Here is a 17,244-nt window from a genome sequence, read left to right as displayed (position 1 = left end):
ATTTTCCATTACAGGTCACACCCTCAATCTTAATGTTTCTGGTGTCTGTAGGACAAGGTGAAGCGAAGCTGTACTCTAAGGCAGCCATCCCCCTAGATGTATAATGAAGTGTCACTGCAGACAGCACAGCAAACCACACTGACTTTCCCTATGAGTGTACACTAACGTTATGAGACCTAACCCAGGTCACTACTCAATCCTGCAGAGTCCCTTATTTGCCAGGCTACCTGTGCACAGTTTCTGGGCTGCGCACAACAGGTGTTTCCAACACACAGCCCTCATACGTGTCCACATGTGCCTCTTACCCTTGCTGCATCGCAGTGGCATATCTTAAAAGGCAGACACAGGCAGTAAATATGTGCAGTCCATTTACCATGAATTTGCTGTGCCTTATGACAATTCCCCACAGGAAAAGGTCAAAACCCAGGTGATTCATAAGCAAAGAATTGGGCAGATTAGATGGGCAGAACCCACCTTCTCACATGTACTATTTTTATTTTTGAAGTACATTATTTTATATTGATTTATATTTTTAATTATGTTTTATTATATATTATTTAATTTAATATAAATTAATATTACTTCCTATTGGGTTTACATTTTAGTCCCTGACTCCATTATTGTCTATGAGAGAGGGTTGTAGTGCCAGTAGTTGGACATGTGTGATGCTGGACATAGCAGTGTTTTTTTAAAGTAGTTTACACTCATTAATTTGGTACACCCTCCTTTTAAGGGGGTGGAAATTGGTAACTTTACTGTTTTGAACACGTTTACATTCTGATTTATGAATAATCAAAAGTAGTAAAGTTACTTAAAAGTATACTAATGAAGTTACACATGTCAAGTACTCACAAGTGTCTCCTCATCTTTTGACTATGTGATTGGAGTAAACAAAACGTAATTCTTGGTTAAACTCAGAGAGCTCCAACACACATACCTCATGCTCACACAGAGCAGTATAACTAGTGAATGTTAGTCGTGCCAAACCTCTGGTCCACAAATAAACAGATTTCCATAGCATCAAGTTCTACTTCTGCCACAACCACTGTCCCTCCTCCCTGACTCAAGGTGTGCTGCAATGATGCAAGAGATGCAACATGAATTGTAAACATACTGAATACAAGCGTAGAGCACCAAGCGACTCCAGGTATTGGTTAAAGATGACAGGAAACACTATGGAACCCTGGGGGACTGCACAGGTGATAGATATCTTTTGTGACCTGAAGGTGCCCTTGTGAACCAATTGGTGTCAGTTGGAATGGTAGGTGGAGAACCAGCGAAGGACTTTGCTGGTGAATCCCATTTGAGACTAGAGGGTGCATATGATGGTGTGATTGTCAACTGTGTCAAAAGCAGCTGAGAGGTCCAGCAATATCAGGAGGCAATGGTCAACTTCACTTGTGGATAAGAGGGCTTCGATGTGTAAGGTAGTGGAAACATCCTACAGCGTGATCAGTCATCAGACTGAATATCATGCAGGAGATAGTTAGCATTGATGTGATCTTGGAGTATAATGTAGATTGATTTTTCAATGATCTTGCTGATGAATGGTAGGTAAGTTATGGGTCTGTAGTTGTCAAATTCATCAGAGTACAGTTTTTTGAAGGCTGACCATTGCAGGAGTCTACTGGAAGGGGTGAATGTAATAATTGAAGCAGGCTTGGTGTTGTCAAAGTGTTGTTGGTTGTTATGTATTTGTATTTTTCACTGAAGAAGAGACATTGCACTTTTCTGTGGAGTTAGGAATATATGGGCGTGGCAGGGGTTTGATGCATTGCTTGGTTGTCTTGAACTTCGTTCTGCTTCTAGTGGTGGCTTAATTGATGGTGTTGTTATAAAACTTTGCTTTGGCAGTTGTGATAAGGTTTCTGTGTGATGCACAGAGGGACTTCATTACCAATCAGGTCCTCTGGAGTTCTGATTTTCTTCCATTTTCCATTATTGTGGGCAAGATCTTTAAATACAAGAGTGCTGAAAGCTTAGGATTTCACTTGCTTGTTGTAATTAGGGCTTGGATATTCACATAGCGTTTAAAAAATTATTGAAGTGACCAATTTGGTTGCCTATAGAGAAGCCTTTGAAGGATCAGAAGGTTTGGTCCTCTCTTTTGTACTGTTCTGACAAGAAAAAATGTTTTTCACAAACATTTTCTCCTTCCATAAAATTTGTTCCAAATTGAAAAATGTGTAGGTTTTTTTAAATTATCAATTAAAATATATTTCACACATTTCTTGTAATGGGCCCGTTATTAGCAGGTTTTGATAAGGTATTCATAAGTCCAGCAATTCTGTGCATTTTAGTAAAAAATATAGTCATTGGACCCTGATGAAAACACATGGAAAGCGAGAAATGTTCATTTGGTTTTCTAAAGCTTTTGGGATAGATTTACTAAGGCCTTGCATTGTCCTTGCGTCATGCAAGGTGACACAAGCCCTTAACTGGGATTTACTAAGCCACGCAAAGCCACCTTGTGTGGTTCTGCATGGTTTCGTAAATCCAAAGTAATGCAAGGCAGCGCATTTCTCTGCCTAGCATTAGCTTGCGACAGGGAGGCGTTCCATGGGTGAAGTGTGGGAGCATCCACCCATGGTTTTTAACACAGTCCCAGATTTACAAAGGTCAGCAAACCCGGGCATGCGCCAAAATGGTGTGCCTCCCTGACCTCAGCACAACAAGGAGAAATGTAATTATTTTTTCTCGTTACTTCCTCTTTGTATGCCTGCTGCATTATGATGCTCACATAGAAAGAGGGAAAAGCCCCTAAGGATGTGCCCCTGCCTGCACAAACCAATCCTGTTCACAACGCAGAGACTTTTTCACTATGGGGCACGGATGCCTGCGTTGACACTCAGCAGCCACAAGAGCGCCAGTACTAGAAGACAGAAGAAATTCTCCAAATCTTAGTACCTATGGTGCATTTCTGCTCTCTCCCTTTCACGCAATGCAGCAAAGAGCAGCAAGTTGTCCTGCTGTGTTGTATTGCGTAAAATATTGGTAAATCTACCCCTTGATTTATTGTGCTCCAGAGGAAGGTGTAATAACCCCTTCCGTGCATTTGTGGGCCAACGGCCATCGCGAGCACTACCTCCGTAGTGCTCTGCACGTCCGTTGGATGACGCGGCCTCATCCACTCCCCTAAACTGCCGCACCGCTGCAGAATTGTTGCTGCGGGTAATGAAGCCCAGCATCACAGGCAATGGAATTTATCAGGCATGATAAATAGCACCTTTTACAAGATGGTCCCTAAAAACTGGGCACAGCATGTACATTTTTGTGTTTTCCACACCAAAATCTATATTTCCCTATATTTACTCAGTATTTTGGGTCTTAATTGTCTTTAAAGGCTTTTTTAACAGAATCATTTGGAAAGCAAGGGCTCCAAGTTAAACTGGTTGTCCATCCAGTTAAAATGTGTGAGTAGAATTTCATTAAAACCTAACTGATATATTGTACTTCGGTTTATTCAATGAAATCATAACTGTAGGAAGGCTGAGGCCCTGATTACAAGTTGGGGGATTAATTCCGCCGTGTGCCTAAGTCTCTGAGTAAATTCTTTTCTTTTGAGAGTGTGAAACTGACGTCTGTGAATTACAAAAGTAATTTTGCATTTATATAAAAAAACTATTAGTGCATGTGAATCAGACTAATATGTGCAAATGGCTTTGAGAATGAGGCCCAATTTATGCAGTCAATTTACATGATTTCTTCAGCGCAGTAGAATTTGCAATTCTTTTTCCCACTAGTCGTTTCCAGGGTTCATGATGTTCCAGGTGAGTGAAACAGTGACATAGTTATATTGCAAAAGTGACTTTGAATCCGAATGCAAGGACGGCATTAATCCCCTTAGCTTTGGTTTTGTATGAAACATTTGGTTTCTTCATTAAGCATCTAAACCATGTCACACCAGCAGGACTATTTTACACTTTCAATCATCTGCAAACTACAAACAAAACGTATGCTCCCCTTACAAGAACCTCTCAATAAATTAAACGATTGCATTATTTTCTACATGTGTATAAACCAACCCATGATCATATATTAATTGGAACGTGAAAGACATTTACTTCACTAGTATAAGAAGCATTGTGTGTCAGAATGTCGTTTACAAAAATAACAACAGACATAAGTATGAGCCACCGGAACGTCACTTTTTTGATCTTTCAGGGGCGCAATGTGCCACCGCATATTAAAAAGGCCACGTAAAGCTATTTTATGTGGATTTTCATGGCCTTATAAATATGTGCCCCTGTCCGCAGAAAACTGCGTGAGAGGTGCATTCCATGGGTGTTGCTGTGGGGGTTTCCATGCAACACCCATGGAACCTGACACATTCCTAGACTTATGAGAAATCGTAAACCTGCGAATACATCAGAACCTAACGCCACACCAAGGGTGGCGTTAGGGAGGTCCAACTAAAATGTTTTAATTTTTCTTTGTACTTTCCTTTTTCTATGTATGCTTCATTCTGCAGCACACATAGAAAAAGGAAATCGCCTCTTGTGATTGATTTTGTAAAGGAAAGGACACCTACCTGCACAAAATCTATCAGTCCAGCAATGGCGGCCCATTGTACAATGGCACTGGAAAGAAGGACAGGACATATCACATAGATACAGCGCATTCCTGCTCTTTTGTTTTGATGTAAGGCAGCTCAGCAAGACTCCTTGCTTCGCTGCTTTGGTCAGAACCTCATAAATGAGGCCCCAAGTGCTAATTATCTCATCTGAAATATCATTTACATTAGATGCTCTACCATGAACCCACATGGGAAATGTTTTGGCAAAAAATATTTTGGACACATTTATTTTACACAATATTCTTATACCATACCATAAGACTTTTTAAATCTTAAAAAATATTTTCGGAAATTAATATTTGCAAATTCTCACATCAGAAATGTTTAGCACTGACATCAAGGGAGTGTTTATTTTCTTTTCATTCAAAGATTTTACCCAACATTTGCTGCTTTTAGTTGTTTGCCCAGAAAATTTTAAAATTGCATACATTTGAGGGAAATGTTTGTGTGAGGACAGGAAAATGGACAGTGTGCATTTTTTTTGCAAGAGTGCAAAAGAAATATTTACACTGCTAAAATATTTAAATTTTGAAAATACAAAAGCAGTTAAATATATAAATATTACTTTCAGAGTATTGAGAGATACAATGCAGGCTGCCATTGTCTAGAAGTATTCAAGAAAAATTTAGTGTGTGGCAGCAACTGAATAACGTAAAGTTACTTATTCTACGCTCTCTCCTGCCATTTTGATTTGACCCCTGCAGATATACGGTATTCCTAACAAAACTCTAGACCATCCCCTCTGTCAAACAACATAATAGAACCCAAACCCAACATTCCAAGTAACTCAAATAAGCCAATGACAGCACATGTTCCCAGACACATTCCACCTCCCTTCCAGCCCTTTCCATACCAACCTCCACCCCATTGTACAAACACAACATTCTACACACAAATCATTTCTAATCAGGCATGGTCATAACATAATAGTTCAAGTTTTTGGGCTGCTATCTCCTTATTCAGAAACAGTTTGATTCATCAAATGCAAATATTCCCGCATTCACTGTCTCATCAACTTGTCTTCCACACAAATAACTGTATACCGCTTATCTCACTCTTTCTGGATCTCAAGAAAGTTTATTTGTCTCCCACTCTTTCCCATCATCTAACTGCACCAACGCATCCCAAGTCTGTAATAAATAACGATGTACACTAAAGTTGAATAGGAGTCTTCTTTATTACATCTTAACACCATCACGGGTTCCAGTCAGCTGAAGGCAGCTGTGGAATGTTCATGCATTCCTGAGTGGACAATACCAACAGGGAGCTAGGGGAGGGGGAAACGGAAGGAACCAAGTGAGATTACAACACATCTCCTTATGGGGGGAAGGAAAGAAAAGAATAAAAATACATTGCATGGAAACAATTACCAATTAATAAGGTAACCAGAAAAGAAGCAATAGCACCCCAACACAGTAACCAGTGCCGGAAGAAATAATCATGTAGTACAGTAATCTTTGTTCCACCGGGGTGCAACTGTGGGTCTAGACGACTTTCTAGGGGTCACTTGACTCATACTGTGAGGTAAAGCTTGCAACTGGGGAACATTGAATTCCTTGTGAAGAACAATTCTATCCATGCTCCAGGTTTGACCATTGGCTAACTGTACCACATTCTTACCCACTTTAGTCACCCGCAGGGGATCCGAGAATCTGGTTGCACCCCTTCGTCTAGACTTGGGAAGATCAATGCGAACCAAATACCCTTCTTTCACTTGACTAGTTTTTACATGTTTATCAGCATTGTACCTTGCTTCATACTTTTCTTGGTGGCTTTTAAAGCATTCTCCAACCGCATCTCTGTTTACCAGACAATTGGCCTGTCTTTTAATAGGGGGAGAAAGTCTGGTTTTAGGAACTCTCCCCTTCAAAGAAGTGAATGGAGACACTCCTGTGATTAAGTTTGGGGTAGTGCGGTGAGCCCAAATCATTTCTTGAAGGGCCTGTGCAGCTGGTGTGTTTAAAACTTCTGCACGCTGTATGCACTCTTTTACCAATCGGTTCATGCGCTCCACCAACCCGTTGGCACGGGGACAATACAAAGCAGTTTTTTGGTGAATGATACCCATGTCTGAAAGAAACTCTTTCATTTCCTCTGATGTAAATTGCACCCCGTTATCAGTAATTAGAATATCAGGGATGCCTTCATCGAAGAAAGTTTCATTGAGGAAGTTTACGTGTGCTTTGGTGTCGATTTGATGGACACATTTGTAAATCACCCACTTTGAGTGGTAGTCCACCAAAACAAACATGAAACGTTCCCGCAAGGTTTTCGAATTTAGCGGGCCAATTATGTCCAGGGCTAGTTTGGACCAAGGCCTTCCTGGTATAGACACCGGGGACAGGGGAGGTTTCCTGGTTTGATGGGTTGTATCAGCTTTGCAGCATTCAATGCAATCTCTTACAACGAGTTCTGCCATGGCATCCATCCCCGGCCACCAGTAGTCCATCCTGATCTTACTTTTAGTTAAGCTACGGCCCAGGTGTCCCACATGTGCCAGGTCAACAATTTTCTGTCTTAAGGAATCAGGTGGGACCACCTTTTCTCCTCTGAATACCACACCATCATGAATGTTAAGTTCCAACCTCACCTCCCAGAATCCACTCAATTCAGGTACCATATTGTTCTTTTCACCCGGCCATCCATTTACTATATAGCCTTTGAGTGCTTGCAAGTATCTGTCTTGGTTCAAACCTTGTTCCCACTCCTCTTTGCCCAAACAAGTGAGTTTCAACACACGTTCCTCATCCTCTGTTACCTCTTCGTTCTCATCAACACTGTTAGGTGAGCGGGACAGGAAATATGCAACCACATTTTGTGAGCCTGGCATGTACTTTACACTGAAATTGTATCCCTCCAACCCTAAAATCCACCTTGAAATACGTGGTGTGGTTTTCTCCGATCCTTTTGTAGTGAAAGCATACATGAGGGGTTTGCGGTCGGTCCGCACAGTGAAAGGGATGCCCCATAGGAAGAAACGGAAGCGCTTAATAGCCCACGTACATGCTAATGCCTCTTTTTCTACTACGGAGTAGTTAACCTCCGCTCCTTTAAGAGCACGTGACGCGAAAGCCACTACTTGTTCTTTGTTCTTATCCATCTGTACGAGGCTATCCCCCACTCCCTTGTTACTTGCATCGGGAAATAGAATGGTGGCTTTGGTCGGGTCAAATCTCCCCAAAGATGGGGCTGAGGCAATGCTGTCTTTCACTGTGGTGAATGCCATTTGACAATTTTCATTCCAAATAAACGGAGTTCTTGCTTTCACCAACATTCTTAGTGGTTCAACAATACTGGCATAATTTCTCACGAATTTGGCATAGTATTCTGAAAGCCCAAGAAATGACTTTAACTCATCAACATTTGTAGGTGGTTTAGTACCTTGAATAGCTTCAACCAAGTTTAACTTGGGCTTAATACCATCTTCTGAAATTGTGTAGCCCAGGTATTCCACTGACCCCACCCCAATGCGACACTTCTCTCTCTTTAGGGTTAATCCCGCAGCCTCTAGTTTAGTCAACACCCCCCTCAAAATGGAATCATGCTCCTCAACGTCCTTACCATAGATGAGGATGTCATCTAGGAAGCACAACGTTTTAGGAAGGCCCCCCAGCACATGTTGCATGATCCTCTGGAGTGCAGCAGCAGCCGAGGCTAACCCAAAAGGCATGCGGATGTACTGGAAGGCCCCTAATGGGGTGATGAAAGAGGTTAAATGCCGTGAATTGGGGTGTAACTCTACCTGGTGGTAGGCAGATGAAAGATCAAGGACACTGAAACAACTAGCCCCTTTGATCAAAGTGAGGACCTCGTGTATGCATGGCAAGGGATGCCTGTCTACCCAAATGCTGTTGTTTAGGTCTCTAAGGTCCACACATAGCCTAATGTCCTTTCCTGTTGACTTCGTTGGGAGGACAATTGGGGCCAAACACTGTGAGCTCTCTATGGGCTCAATAACTCCTTGAGCTAAAAGTCTGTCTATCTCTGCTTGTAGCGGAGCCTGCATCAAATGGGGAATGGGCCTTACCCTATGAGCCACAGGCTTAGCCTTCCCTTTAAGTTTAATAGAATGCTGGTAGCCCTTTAGTAATCCCAATTTATCCGTAAACACCTGGGGAAACTCCTCACACACATTCTCGCCCCCTACAGACTGATCCACCAGGAGTACTTGGTCTGGACTGTTGGGGTCAAGTTTGATGCCTAACTCTCGTTGGTGTCTCCATCCCAACAGACAAGAGCCCTTCTTTGTGATATAAATTTTACCCACAGTGCATCTACCTTTGAACCCAATCCTCATCGTTGTCATTCCCACCAAGGGTATAGGGTCCTTATTGTACCCCCCTGGGTGTATGTCTGCAGGTTGTAAGTCATGCTGTCTTGTTGGAAACACTTTAGAAAATGTCTCCTCTTCAACTAATGTATATGGTGAACATGAATCAGCGAAAACGGTAACCTCCCTTTGGTCCAAAGTAATAGTACAAGACGGAAACTTCTCAGCTTCATCTTCATCATCAACTGTGAACACCATTTTGACCTCATGGTCAGTCTCCTGTTCAATAGAGTGGACTGATTTAGGTTGAAAATCTCTACACAGTCTAGCTAGGTGTCCCCTTTTGCCACACTTGTGACACGTGACTGATCTACCCGGGCAACTTGAATGATTGGCCAAGTGATTAGGGCTCCCGCATCTGAAACACTTAAGTTTAGTTCCAGGAGGAACCAGCCCTTGACTTTTCCCTTTAATTTCCTTGTTAGTTTCTTGTTTGTTTATGGCATTAACCTCTGTGTTCTTCTGCCCCTCTCCCTTCATGGCTGCCATGCAATCTGCCGTGTGTTCGATTCCTACAGCAATATCCACAGCCTGTTTGAGATCAGGATTAGCAACCAACAGTCTCTCTTGAATTTTGTTGTTATTAGTGCATCTAACTAGTTGATCTCTAATAAGGGAATCTTGTAAATTATCAAACTCAAATGTGTTTGCTAACCCTTTGAGTGCTGCAATATAAGTTTTCACCTTTTCCCCTTTACCTTGCACTCTAGAGAAAAATGTATGCCTCTCCAAAACTACGTTAATAGTTTTCCCAAAATGTTTTTCCAGCCTGTTAACTGCTGCTAAATAAACATTTTCATCGTCATCACTGTCCTCCTCTTCCTCTGCAGAAATGTTATCATAAGTCTTACGCCCTTCCACACCTAAATTATGAAGTAAGGTGTGCAGTTTTCTTAAAGCAGAAAATTTCTCTCCCCCAATGGCTATCAGATAAGACTCTAGGAGTCCCAACCATTGTTTCCAAGGTAACTGTGGCTCCCCCACCTCGTTCAAAAATGGTGGTGGCTGAGACATACTTGTGCCCGCCATGCTGTAGGAAAAATAAAACAATGCCTTTACTCAATATTTAAACAAATGATACACCTCCAAGAAATGGTTGCTCCCTTGCCCCTAAACCTTGCCAGGAACACTCAACCAATAATGCTCTAAACGTTTCAAAGGTACAAATAGAGTAAAAAAAATAGAAGATGACAGTACGTTTGCATGGAGGGTTCTTGTTCAACAGCCTGAAAAGTACAACCACCTCTACACAGCTGTGCCCATCAGCGAAAGATAGACAGGCAACTCTTTGAACATACTGAGAAGAGAGAACTGTCCAGCTGTGCCTGTCAGCGAAGATGCAAGTAGTGAATAGAAAGTACCTGTAGAACACAGCTACCACTGTCGTCCGACACCCCTTCGAAGGAGCAGGCAACACCGGCGTTGTACCCTCTCCCCAACTCCGGCACTCACGCAGAAAAATTAGCTTGAGAGAAACAGTGCAATTGGAATCAGCTGTGCCTGTCAGCGAAGAAAGCAGGCAACGACAGAGTGGCACGAAGGGGTTAACGCACCCTCAAAACTCCCATTAATGCTCGGGAGGGGGCACCGCTTAAGCTCAACGTAACAGGAGACACCACTGTGAGGAAAAACAACCACGCAGGTGCAGAGCTCTTTCCACAAACTCCCCGACACTCACTGCGCAGATGCGGTGTACTTTTCACAGCTCCCCGGCTCAGGTGCTTATGAGGGAAACTGACCACGCAGGTGCGGTGCTGTTCACACAACTCCCCGACTCAAGCTATGTGAGGGAAATCGAAGTGCGCAGATGCGGTGCTCTCTCCACAGCTCCCCTGCGTGACAGGAGCTGCGTTCCTTGAGGGGACCACCCCACAACGCCCAAGGAGAGAGCTTGTACCACAATACTCCACAAACTGATCAGGCAAAACACCACCAACAGCCCCTGCCGTACAACCGGTGTTCTCAGCAACCGTGACAAAAATCTTAGTTGCACAAGCTTCACACCACGGAGATGAGGCACTAACTCTTTCAGGCGACACTCGAGGCTAAAAATGACTATTGCCCAAAGTTACCACACCTGACAATACTTAATCGTCAAGCCATGGAAAACTTGCTGGATGACACAGCTGATGATCGCACCGGAAGGATCCCCACACTTCACCTCAGCACGAAGACAGCAGCAGCGTAGCGAGGATATCGGAGCGGACGCCTCAATGCTCTGCCCTCTCCTTACAAGGCAAAGAAGGTTCACGAGGAAACATCCCCTCTCTCCGCAGGTAAGCTTTTAATTCATCACTTAATTACTTGCTGTGCTGGAGTATCACTTGGGGGTGATGGTGAACTGCCCCCACGCAGTCTTCCGTCGCCAGTGTAATAAAATAACGATGTACACTGAAGTTGAATAGCAGTCTTCTTTATTACATCTTAACAGCATCACGTTCCAGTCAGCTGAAGGCAGCTGTGGAATGTTCATGCATTCTTGAGTGGACAATACCAACAGCGAGCTAGGGGAGGGGGAAACGGAAGGAACCAAGTGAGATTACAACCATAACCATTGTCCTTAAAAATTGTCAATGAGCCTTGTTTAATAAACCTTCCACATAGCTCGGTACCACGTCACTTAACATTGATAATCTCCCTCTACTCTCATCACTTCCACCGTAATATTTGAGCACTATTTTCACTCTTTCTTGCACGTTCTGTCTTCTTTGGGTCCCCTTTCACTTATTTCGTTCACGCCTTCTTCATACCTCCATTTGAAAATGGTAACTCTTATTCAGCAAGGGGTGCTCTGTGAAATGCTCACAAGGTCCTCCCTCAAGGTCTCCTTCCAAAAATCTGTACACCAATGGGAATTGCATATATCCTTTATAATACTGTTGATGCTTTCAACCAACCAATTACTACTGGGGTGGTACAAAGATATCTTGACTTGTTTTATTTCTATCTCTGCCATGCACCATTCCATTTTTTATGGAACAACCTTATCCTGATGTCCATAAGTGACTACATTTGTCCTGTAACGGTTCCACCGCCATGCTAGTAATCATCAACTGGTTGACAAACCTAAACTCGACCACTTAATGTGATAATCTGTAAGATTACAATATTGCTTGAACACACCATAACAACTACATTTGGCCGTTTAAAACTAAATATTTTAGCCGGGTTAATTTTTTAAATTTTTTTGCCTGATGCACATCTGTTTGCTCATGGTTTACAAATTGTAATAAGTCATCGGAAAACCATACATTTGCAACAGTTGTTCAGCATTGATAATTCTGTGCCGATGCACCACTTTATCTCTTCAAAAGAATATTAATTATTTAGAAAATGTTATTAAGGTGTTGTGGGTGACATCACATAACCAATTACAGAGACGCTTGAGAGTTCTATGCTGTCATTCAGAATACCCTTCATCCTGCTTTCCTGCTACACCACCCACATCAATATCCCCCTCAACTAAATTAGAAAGAAAGAAAGGAAGCCTGGTGTCCAGCCATCCTCCCATAATTTACTCTCTCCAATTGTTCCCCTTTCCCCCATACAAATATAAAAAATAATACATGGATTCCTGCCACCCACTTCCCTCACTCTTAGCATTCACACTACCCTGCCCAACCCATTTAGTAGCTATGGCACAGAGGAATAATTTAGGGCAATGTGTAAAGTATTTATCTTGTGCCAAAACAGTAATATATTCAAAACAACAAACAATACAAATCCAAACCCAATTAAATGAATAAAGTATACTTTAATAAAAAGAATGACACTAAAATGGCAATATTCCAATAAAGGGAACCAGAGATATGATTTTTTTAGATTTGAAGTAAAAATGGTGCCAAAAATCTCTAAGTGCCGTTGATATTCTATATCTCTATATAGCTGTAAACAAGGACTTACATTTTAACTTCTGATGTAGTCATTTTTTAGGGAGCTCAAAAACCTCTAGAGGGGCAAGGCTGATGCTGTATATGATGAAGTTACATTGAAGAGACATCAAAATTAGACACCATTGCTGTGAGGGCCCACTGACGCTATTGAGGTCATGGTTGTCCAGAGGTTTTCAAAGTCCCAACTTTTCAGAGGTTCCAGAGCAGTTCCTCTGACTCAGAGGACCTCAGGGACAGCACTGAGGGGCCAGGATTCAGCCCATCAGAGTCCACCCTGACGGGAGGGTCCAGTCCATGTCCAATTGGTACTGGTCAACCGGTCAGTTCAGGAAAAATGCATCTTGCAGCTTGTTGTGTCCCTGTAGCCCCAGAGGTGGTCAGTCAACTGACCCTTGTAGTACACTTCCTTGTCCTGGGTATAGGAGGGAGCAAGTCCAGTACTTCAGGGCTACTCTCAGATTAAAACAAGGAGGCATCAATCTTCTTCCGATCATCCATGAGTCGAGTAAGTGTGCTGAGGACAGTTTCTAGGGGTGGCAAATGTTTGGTTAGCACTAGTCAGTGAGTGTTGGGAGCCATGCACCTCACATTTGCTGCTACTTCATGTTCTCCTCTTTGTAGTGGGTTGGACGTGGAGCTCGCGTGGTGCCTACCGGGCGGAGGGTGACAGGTCTTCTAGGTGGCATTTCAGGCTGCTGATTCCATTTGGGGTGTAGGTGGTTGGACACCGCATAAATCCCTCTTGCTACCGCAAACTTCCATGGGATCCTGAGCTGGCGTGTGACAACTTGGAAGGTCTAACAATGTCCAATCCAACATGGCGGCCAGCCAATATGGTCTTACCTTATCTGACCAAACCATCATAGCACTAATACATTTGTATAGCCATCTTTTCCTTTCAGGCCTATGATGTGAAAGAAAACTCCTCTGCATGGTAATGGGTATGCACCCATGCCCTGAGGACCCCAACTGTACTGTTGTCTGGATCCCTAATGCTGCTTTTTGTTATCATAGGCAAACATGGATCATGCGTGTGGGCCATGACAAATGCATGTCTCATGGATTGCGGTCTTGTTGGACCGGAAGGGATGTTCAAAGCTCTACCCGTATAGTGGTGAAAGGCTACTACCTTGACCAGAAATTAATCGGCACAAGCGCCGTGGTGGCAGGATACCTGTTAGTGATGTGAAAAGGTCATTATTATTAGGCTGTGTCATTGGAGTGAGGCCTACATAACTCATTTAAAGTTCTGTTGCTCTGTGCTTAACACACCCTTGGCCTATATGAGTTTGCTGTAAAGTGATGTGTAGTGCATGAGTGTTGTGCCTGTGCTGGGTGTGTGTTTGCATTCGAAGAGTACAAAAGAGGGATAATGCCATACTGTACAGGAGATGCATGTTAAATCCATGTGCTTGGTGTATGTGGGCCTCTGAGTGGTACAGTACATGAAGGACGTCCTGCTGTGCAGTGCGTTCATGTTAAGTGCATGTGCTGGGTGTCTGTGTGCCTGGGAAGCGTACTATACAGGGATAATGCATTACTGTGCAGTGTGTTAATGTGAAATGCCTGTGCTGTGTGGGTATGTGCCTGTGAGTAGTACAGTACATGAAGGATACAGTGCAGGTCAGTGGATGTATGTTAAATGCATGTGCTGGGTGTATTTGTGCATGTAAATAGTAAAATACATGAAGGATTCTGTGTTCCATTTTTGGATGCCCTGGGCTGCATGGTGAAACATGAGGAGAGGAGGTAAAGGAACTCCCGCAGACAGATTTGTTTATTGCTGCATTCCTTTAAGCTGGATGGGACACACTATATAAGGAAGAGCCAGGCCCCCACTGTACATTTCAAAGGGTGCTCTTTGATTGAGAGAGTTCACAAGGAAGTGCCCTGGGCACATCTAAGGAAGGAGATGGGACTGAAAGACGACAATAAATAGAAGGACAAAGACCCCGGGCTAGTGACTTGATACACATATCACTGGGGTTCACATTCAGTCACTCCCATGGCCTGTGTTGTGGGGTTATCAGATTTGGAGTCGCTCCTGTTGTGACATACTGCTTTCAAGAGAAAGAGAAGGCACTTCAAAAGGAAACAGACCCCAACATAAACTTCAAAAACTCAGGCTCTAAATCACATTTGGGGTCTGGAAATGGGCTATAAGAAGGTGAGCGTGAGACTCCAAAAATTGGCAACTGTCAAGCAAACAGTTGGGCTGTGCAATAATCGGAAGCTCTGCAAGAGCATGTTTGTGCCCAGGACTGGGAGGCAAGGCCTGCTAGCCTCTCATCTGTGTGAAGGTACTTCCAAGACCACCTTCCCTGGTGCCTGGACCACCAGGCCCTGCCTGCTTGCCAAGAATAGTGATCCTGTGAGGAAGAAGAGAGGCCTGGAGGGAGCAAGGTCCAGTGTGGAATCCTGTTGAGTGGACGAAGACAGCTTCTGCCCCGATCAGGGAATTTCACATGTGCAGGAAAAAGTTGGTGATCATCGCATGCCAGAGGAGGGCAGCTGTGAAGTGAGTTCTAGACGTTGTTGTGCTGAATGGCTCATTGCACTGCTGCAGTGAGGGACAGGTGACCCCAAATTAAAGGAAAGGCTGCAGCGAAGTGAACTGTCATCATTCATGGGCTGATCCGGCCGATGTCCATGTGCAGTGATAGACCAGTGACTCCATATGCCAGTAGGGGCAGCTGTCGAAAGATTGCCTTGTGGCATGGGCCATAGCCCCTAATGCCAGGAAGGGCACAGCAAAGTGAAATGTGATCTTGATGTGCAGATCAGGTCAAAGATCATGTGCCGTGATTAACCTGTGATACCATATGAAAGGAGGGACTGTTGGGGACAGATTGCTGCACAGAGTGGGCCATAGCCCCTGTGCTGTGCAGAGCAGATGAACCTGTATGCCGAGGAGTACCCACCATGAAGGAAACTATGGTGCCAATCAGTTGGAGCCCATGTGCCATAGAGAGATGTTGACCACGTTGGCCAGAGCAGGTCAATGGGACCAACATGAAGTGTGACCTGGATGATCATCACCGCAGGATTGATCCCACAATAGGGACCTCTACGCACCTACACCAAGACGGAGAATCAGCATCAGGACCTTTGTCCTACTGCCCCCCCCCCCACTCACTGTGAAATGGACCAACAAACTTAACTTGCTTGGAGGAGCCACAAAGAACCTCCAGTTTCATGAACATGACTGAGAAATTCAAGGACCGTTGAGGGCAGTCCACCTGGACTGAACTCATCCTGAAAGAGCCACTGCCACTCCAGCGCCCAACTAGGGGGTGCACTCATGAAATCCGATTGCTCTGATCCTGCAGCTGAGGGTAAAACTGATTTCAGGCCAGTGGGTCCCGGGGCAACTTGCTTGTCCGCACTTTTGCTGGAGCACTTTTGACTTTAATACAGAGTCGAAGTGGACTCGAGACTCAGACTACTAGTGGGGCTTAAACTGGATGTTGTCTATAGTGAATGGGAATGACCACTATTGCTAGAGCAAGGAGAGAATAGGACACAGGGAACTGCCTAAGAAACACTAGAGGCCTAACCTCAGGGGGATTATGTAGTTGTTAGTGAATGCCATATTTTCCTTTGTGCTGATAGAGGTAAAATAAAATACTTATTTTTTCATAAAAGTGAGTATTTGGCCGAACAATAATGTATTGCTGCTACTACGAATATTTTGATGTGAGCCTGTGTTCCCCGTGTATCCACCTCCCCTGAGCTAGCCTTGGACTGTTCGGCCCACACTCTTCCTGAGAGTCAAGTGCTAAAGTGGTACTTGACCCAGTTGCTCAGGATCCATAGTAGGTTGGGCCAAGGACATTAGGAATAAAAGGTCTCAAGCCCCATGGCTAGGCTCTGTAACCCTGCCTACTGTGGCCCTCTAAACTGAATTCTAACAGTCTAATTAGGGTATATAAGGGTAGGAGGATTACATGAATGTTGCAGTTGAATTGCTTCTTGATTCTATACACGCTCTTTGTTTAGTTTTACCCTGTTCTAGTCTAATTAGTATTTCCCCTGTATTTCTTTCAGGATTTCTCTAGTCCTCAACTGATTCCTTCCCTTCTGGAGTTCTACTATGGGGATTATTGATTCTATTAATTTTTCCTCCACCAGAAGTGGTTTCTTTCCAAAGGCATCCACTCATAGGAGTCGATCAACATCGGCAGGGTGGCTATGGGAAGGGATCGCTCTTTCTTTGGAGTCAAGGGGCCAGATGTAGGAAGGCCTTTACCGTCGGTAACGGCCGAAAATCTGTATTTTCGGCCGTTACCGACCAGTATTTAGCTTTCGGCATGTAGGAGACCGAAAATCATCCGAATCGGTATATTTACCGATTCGGTAAAGTTACCGAATCAGTAAAATACCGAATCGGAAATATTACTGAATCGGTAAATTTACCGAATCGGTAATATTTACCGAATCGGTAA

Source organism: Lissotriton helveticus, chromosome 10 (genome assembly GCF_964261635.1).
Source record: "Lissotriton helveticus chromosome 10, aLisHel1.1, whole genome shotgun sequence".
NCBI lineage: Eukaryota > Metazoa > Chordata > Amphibia > Caudata > Salamandridae > Lissotriton > Lissotriton helveticus.
The sequence above is the reverse complement of the archived record's forward strand: the minus strand, read 5'-3'. Positions refer to the sequence as shown.